The sequence below is a fragment of the Oryzias melastigma genome, linkage group LG23, assembly GCF_002922805.2.
Source record: "Oryzias melastigma strain HK-1 linkage group LG23, ASM292280v2, whole genome shotgun sequence".
NCBI lineage: Eukaryota > Metazoa > Chordata > Actinopteri > Beloniformes > Adrianichthyidae > Oryzias > Oryzias melastigma.
This window is the reverse complement of record NC_050534.1, coordinates 18,109,981-18,116,441: the sequence shown is the minus strand read 5'-3', so window position 1 is coordinate 18,116,441 and position 6,461 is coordinate 18,109,981. Positions and strand designations below refer to the sequence as shown.

The following is a 6,461-nucleotide window of genomic DNA, read 5'->3' as shown; positions in this document are numbered from 1 at the left end:
GAAAAAAAAAAAACAAAAACAAAGAAAAAAAAAAGGCTGTGAAACTGCTCTAAACTCTTCTGTGCATCATTCTAGTTCAGTCTCTGTCACTGTTGGCGCGCTGAGGTGGATAAAGCAACTCCTGTTGGTCAGTATGCCATACCACTAAAGGTTTCTTCTCAGAATCATGCATGATCCTACATACTAGATATAACTACATATAAAAATATCTAGTTCTCTGAACCGAGCAGCTGTTCAGTTGGCAAATTCATTGTGGGACATCTCCTCTTTAAAGCGGTTTGCCAGGAAGGTTCACTGCTGAAAGCTTCTATTAGTGTGTAATAATAGTATAAAAGGAGGATGAACTGACAGTTGGTCACAACACGACCAACCTATTGAAGTCTGCTGAAGGTGTGCTAAAGCTCTGGTACTTTTATGGACATCATGGTCAAATATCGACAATAATCACATGGGTTTAGGCACAAGTTTTAATATCAGCTGATACAGTACCTCCCAATACTACAAATTTACTAGAATTGATCAATCAATAAGAAATTGTCTTTCTTGATCTGAGCCCTGAGATTTATATATCTTTGGAACGCGTTCATCTCAAACATGCAAAACGTCATCGGCGTCTTTGGCTTAAGATCATGAAATCATGACCCATGATCATGAAATACGGTCATATTTCATGCACAGAAATCTTCATAACATATTGAAATATTTTAATCAAGGCTTACAAGACTAAAAAAAAAGTAAAATCTTAGTGTTTTAGGTAAATTAATGAACATTTACCAATGTGGTTCCTCGAGAAAGCACCAAATGTGACATATTTAAATATAGTGTTTTTCAAAAAATATTGAATGTTTAAAACCCACTTCCTAGTTTCAAACATTTTATCTTTAAATGAGTTTGATATCTACAAAATCACTGTTTGACTAGAGTATGTGCTCGATTTACAATCAATTTTCCGTCTTTGCTCAAGCTACATAATATAGTCAATTAAAAGTTAATTATATTTACATTTGAATAGAAATGCATTTGGAACAAAACTCAATTAAAAGCTGCCTTCAGTGCATAAATTAGGAACCATGGTAACTTTATTTGCAGAAAAACTGAAAAAGGGATAAAATCACATCTATAGCTAACAGGCATCTAATAATAAAAAAACAATCAGTCTACATTTTTATTTAAACTTTTGAGTTAAAATGATCATAAAAGCCTTCATGCTCTCCTAGCATGCATAATAGTGTAGAGTCTACACTAGAATACTTCATTCTGAGTGGTTTCGATTTTAAAAATCTATTTTCCCTCATAGATTTAAAGCATTTTAAATAAAATATGATACATCAAATCAATTAAACTCCATATTTGGTTACAGTTTGAAAATATTTCTAAAAGTCGAATTAAATTCCGGTCTGTCCGTCTCCTATTATCAACCTACACAGATTTGATTCAATGAAAATAGCAGGAAATGAAATGGTGGCACTGCGAGATTAAAAACTGGAACAAGGGCTGCTGTCGTTTTCTCCTCAGAAAAAGAAATGGAAGAAAAATGGAGCCGACTGAAAGGAAAGAGGATTTCATTTTGTGCTGGCAACTTCAAGCAAAAACAGTAATTGAGAATGTGGTTGATTGTGGTCTAGATTTCTCATGGATCTTATGAAAACATGTTAAGAAATAAATAATGCCTGGAAATGTGGCTACACCTGACAGAGATTAAAAACATTTACATGCAGAAGTCTGCACTTTGAGAGTCCTTCACAAGAATTCAAAAATGTATAATTTTCACCTTATAAGTGGAACTAAATATGTATTTATCTACCAAGTTAATGTCTCTGAAAGTAAAATCTCAGGAAACAGGCAATTTGGTACCAACCTTTGCAATTACATTCAATTACATTAGATTAGAAAACTGCTTCCTGTTTACTTCAAAGATTATACTCATGCCATTAAAAAAACAGGTGTCTATACTTTTATATCTATTCATCCTCTTGGCTGTGATAACCCCTTTATGTGATGTTCACACTGCCCTCAGCAGCACCAGTTCAAGGGATCACTTCCAATGAAAAGTCGATGTAAGTCTATGTGTGTTTCTCGCTTCTGTGTTCAAAACTATTGAATTGCTTTGCAAGTTTGTAGGTCAGCTCTTTTAAATCTGAGTATATGCACCAGTATTGGGTAGCAACAGTCTAGTGTAAACACTGCCGGCTAAAAGCGTGTTCTTGAAAGCGCATCACATGCCCGGTGTGTACATAGCATAACACTAGAGATATCACCAGCAACATCTAAATGACCCCCTCTCTTTGACCTACCGTAACTCTTCGATCGCATACTAGAATCTGCTGATTCTGGCACAGACAAAAGCGGATTTAATGTTGGCTTTGATCCGACAGGAAACATAACTAAATAAATGTTGCTTATCGGTGTGAAGCTTCTTTTCTCTGTAACAGAAGCGACTGATTTACCTTGATTATTGCATGAACGGCTGAAGAGTTCCGGTAGTCAAAAGAATGTCACAGTGGAGCTAAAGCTCGGGAGTTTAAGGATTACATGGTATCCTAGAATGACAAATCAGGAACTAACTGGATAGCAGAGACCTCATTGGTCTTCTAACGGTTCAGTTTTTTGTCTTTGGAGTGGACCAGGTTCTTCCAAATTTCTTCAACAAGCCCACTAACTGTATACGAGAACTGGACAGAGTGAGTGTGACATCACCTATAGAAAATTGCTCCAACCAAATGAACCCAATTCAGTCACCATTTTTTCTATAACCAGATGACACCAGTAAGCAGTGATTGGTGCAAGTCGGTCCGAGTCAACATTTCTATGGCAAACCACTCTAACCAATCAGGAGTGAACATGTAGGAAGGCCACACCCCTTCCACTTAAAAGTAGGCTACACAAAAGCTGTCTAATGTTTCAAACGTTGGATGTAGGAACTAGGAGGCACCGCCTACTTTCATAGATTTTTATTATTGTGGATTTTTTTTTCCTTTTATATTCCTGCACACATTCACTTTGCACCCAGCTGTCTTTGAACTTAAATGCAGACAGAAAATGACACATTTTGCATGTTGAATTTCATATTTAAATGAACTAACAGTAGCATTAATCAGGCAGTTACAACTTCATAAAAATGCTATTTTTTGTGTGTTGACATTATTAATTCTAACAACTCGTTTTTGGAGCTCTGGGTTTCATCAGCCTCATCCACTGGGGCTGCAGAGCACTGCATGTTTTAAAAGGGCAACAGCGAGACAACTACATAAATAATGCTGATTGGCTAAGGAAAATTAAATTTGATGGAGGCAAATCAGGGCCAGAGGTGGCAGGACGATTACACACAAGATGAAAACACATTGTTGCATACACAAACACTACTCTCAGCAACTCAAACATCTTTATAAGGATGCATTTTACACTTTAACATACAAATACTAATATGTTGTTCAAATAGAGGAGTATATAACAATGAAATGTTGTCTGTCTCCATAAGAAAAGTGTTCTCAGTTGCTTTATTAAGTATATCAACCTATAAATAAATGAGGACATGTCTGCAGGCAAAGCGGAGGAGTTTAAAAAGACAACCTGTTAGTTACTTTCTCTGATAAACAAACTACTTTTAGAATCCTGACGTTTTTCAACTATTAACTACAAACACTTTCTTTTCTTAAGTAATCTTCTTAGCGGCGGTGGCAGGGCATGAAGGATGATTTATGTTTGCTGGAGGAAACTGGGTCAAACTCTGCGAGTAAGCTCAGGTTTGAGGCGTAAATTTCAGTGAACACCAACAACTGGAGGTGGGAAGAGCAAACTCCATCAATCAATGACAACAGATAAGACAGATGCACTGATCATCATCAGTCAGAGCAGAATGGGAGCTTTAACACATCAAATCACACGGAATACAAGTATGCAAACTCTAAAAGTGAATGAAAAACACTCATGTTTGGAATGATGCAGATTTATAAAAAAAAAAAAAACAGACTTTGTCAAGAATAAACTGGTACCATTGAATTGATTAAATATATATATATATCTTTGTGCTTATGTTATCTGTGCAGTTCAATGAGACTTCTTGTTTCTGGCCTCTTCATAATCATCATTATTAGAACATTTAAAAAGGCAGGTTTTCTGTCTGAAAGAGATCGTGTCAGTCTCACCATATTCAGGTTTAATCATCTTCATTTAGTTAATCAACCTCAGTGTATTTAAGTGTCTGGTTTTCAGTTCCTCATCGTCAGGTGGTCTGCTCTGTTCTGTTACGTCACTGGTTTGTTCTCTCATGGCTTTGTCATGTTTGAGTTAATTCATGAAATGGTTAAAGTTCCTGTCAACAAGCCTGGTCTCCTGTGTTTCAGTCCTCCATCACCACTTCCATGACAGAAGGTACAAATCAACTTTATATTATAGTGGCCCCTCACTTTCGCCTTTTGGAGTCTCGTAATTTTATTTTACTGCAATGTTGCATGTCAATTATTTTTTTACAGTGCATTATATTCATTATATATTGTCTCCTGTCCAGAACGCGCTCAGTTTGCTACAATAACACAAATCTTTGATCGCAATCCGATCTTTTTCATGCTATAAAATTGGACTTATTTTTCTTTGACAGTGTATTTTTAGAGTTTTTAACAAGAAAAAAAATGTGAAAATGTTTGTGTGTGTCTACAAAAGTGTATATAAGTGTGTAGTGAGGGGTATTTCAGTTTAAAGTATCTGAAACTATTGCATAAGATTAAGATGACATATTTCTTCTATCACAGGTTATTTTTAGGAGGTATCACACCAATGGTCTTTACAATGCAGATCATGGAAATTGCAAGGGGCAAAAATACATAAACAAGAAAAAAATGTTGGCGGCCCCTTAGTTGAATACAAACCAGTTTTGTAAATTAATTCTATAGTCTTCACTCTTGTAAAAGCATTGACTGCAGCAAGTTAAATTCAGATGTAAAATTCTCTGGTTTCCAGACGGATCAATGTTGTCCGCTGTAGATAATAGTCATAAGTGCTTTTGGTTAATATTTACCAAGTGCAATGGATCATAGATGTTTGTACCAGATGAAGTATTACCAATATATCAGCTAAGTACTAAGTGCTAAGTATAGGTTTATCTAGATATTAAAAGCAGTCTATAAAAGCCACATTAAGATAAAGTACAACCCAGACACAGAAAAACAAACAACAAATTACATTTTTAAAAAAACTTCAAAAACCTTTGTTTAACAATCCAAGCGACGAGTGAAAACCCTTAAAAGACGAGTGGTTTCTTTCAGCAATTTCTGAATGTTTTGAAAGGTGAAGCATTTACTTCTGTTTGTGACAGAACCTCTTATTCACAGCTTTTAACCAAACTATGCACCATACTTCTAGCCACTTTTAAAAAAAGTATTTTCTTTGTTTTAAACACAGAGAACAACACAAAACCCAAACATTAGTAACTTGTAATAATCAAAGACAGAAATTAGATCTCTTTATAGCCAACCCTGTGAGTGTTTAAGCCCAAACCAGTCGTTTGTGAAAAATATTCCCTTCAGTAGATTATAACTCATCCTTTTAAATGCCTCCTCACCTGAAATGACGAATATCAATGACTCTTACAATACTGGGGAAAACATGAGAGGCTTTTCTCCTCCCGTCTGAATGGCCGCCCCAGACCTGCGATCACAGCTGACTTTACTCCAGTCAATTAACACGCTTTCTGGACTGCAGGCTCAGGGGCCATGTTAGAGCCTCAATGGTGTATATTAGATTGGGAGCCTCCAGATCTCATTAAAGGCAGCAACAAGGCAATGTCTGCATCTGAAATGAGCCTAGAGACCATCAGGCATCCTGACTCCCTGTTGGCTCTACTAATTTGATTGATTTTGTGTCCATGACGCAGAGAAAACGGAGGGTCAGATGCAACTTTTTGTAAATACAATCATTCTATATTTAGAAAATACACCACTGGTGCAAAAATTGCAATTTTCATTAGGGGTTAAACTACGCAATACAAATGTAGGCTGTGTCAGATGTGATGAAAAAACACACAAAAAAACACTCACTGTATCTTCTGTCTACGGAGGGTTCTTCCTGTTTTCTTCTTCAAAGTGGCAGATCACTGAAAAAAACAAACATCAGGGTCATAATCTACAAACAAAAACACAGTCAAAGCTGCGCAGAAATATGCTGATATCACAGGTGGATCATGAAGCGTTTGCCTGAAGATACAAAAAAATGATAAAAGGAGTCTCTGAAGACACAAAAATCCTGAAAATTAAATTAATGGGTCACCATGACTTCTCAACCACAATGTCCAGCATTAGCCACACGCAATTAACTCTACTTTTGAATAAAAACTAGTAGTGCCTAAAGGCAAATGATTTACGGCATGTAAGTATTCGTTGGCACTAATTAACACATTTAAGTAGAAATAAAAATTTAAAGAGCCAATCGTTTAGTAAAAAGAAGAATATCACTGATTTTTTTTTTTT

General features: G+C 35.9%; 1 protein-coding gene across 2 annotated transcripts in view; it reads right to left on the bottom strand.

Annotated features, from left to right (window-relative positions):
- The window catches only part of syt1a (synaptotagmin Ia), a 219,143-nt gene that overhangs the window by 148,860 nt on the left and 63,822 nt on the right, over window positions 1-6,461 (bottom strand). For both annotated transcript variants that reach the window (XM_024284355.2, XM_024284339.2), the window contains exon 2: window positions 6,033-6,088. The gene's annotated coding sequence lies outside the window, so the exon portion shown is untranslated. The remainder of the gene's footprint in view (window positions 1-6,032; window positions 6,089-6,461) is intronic.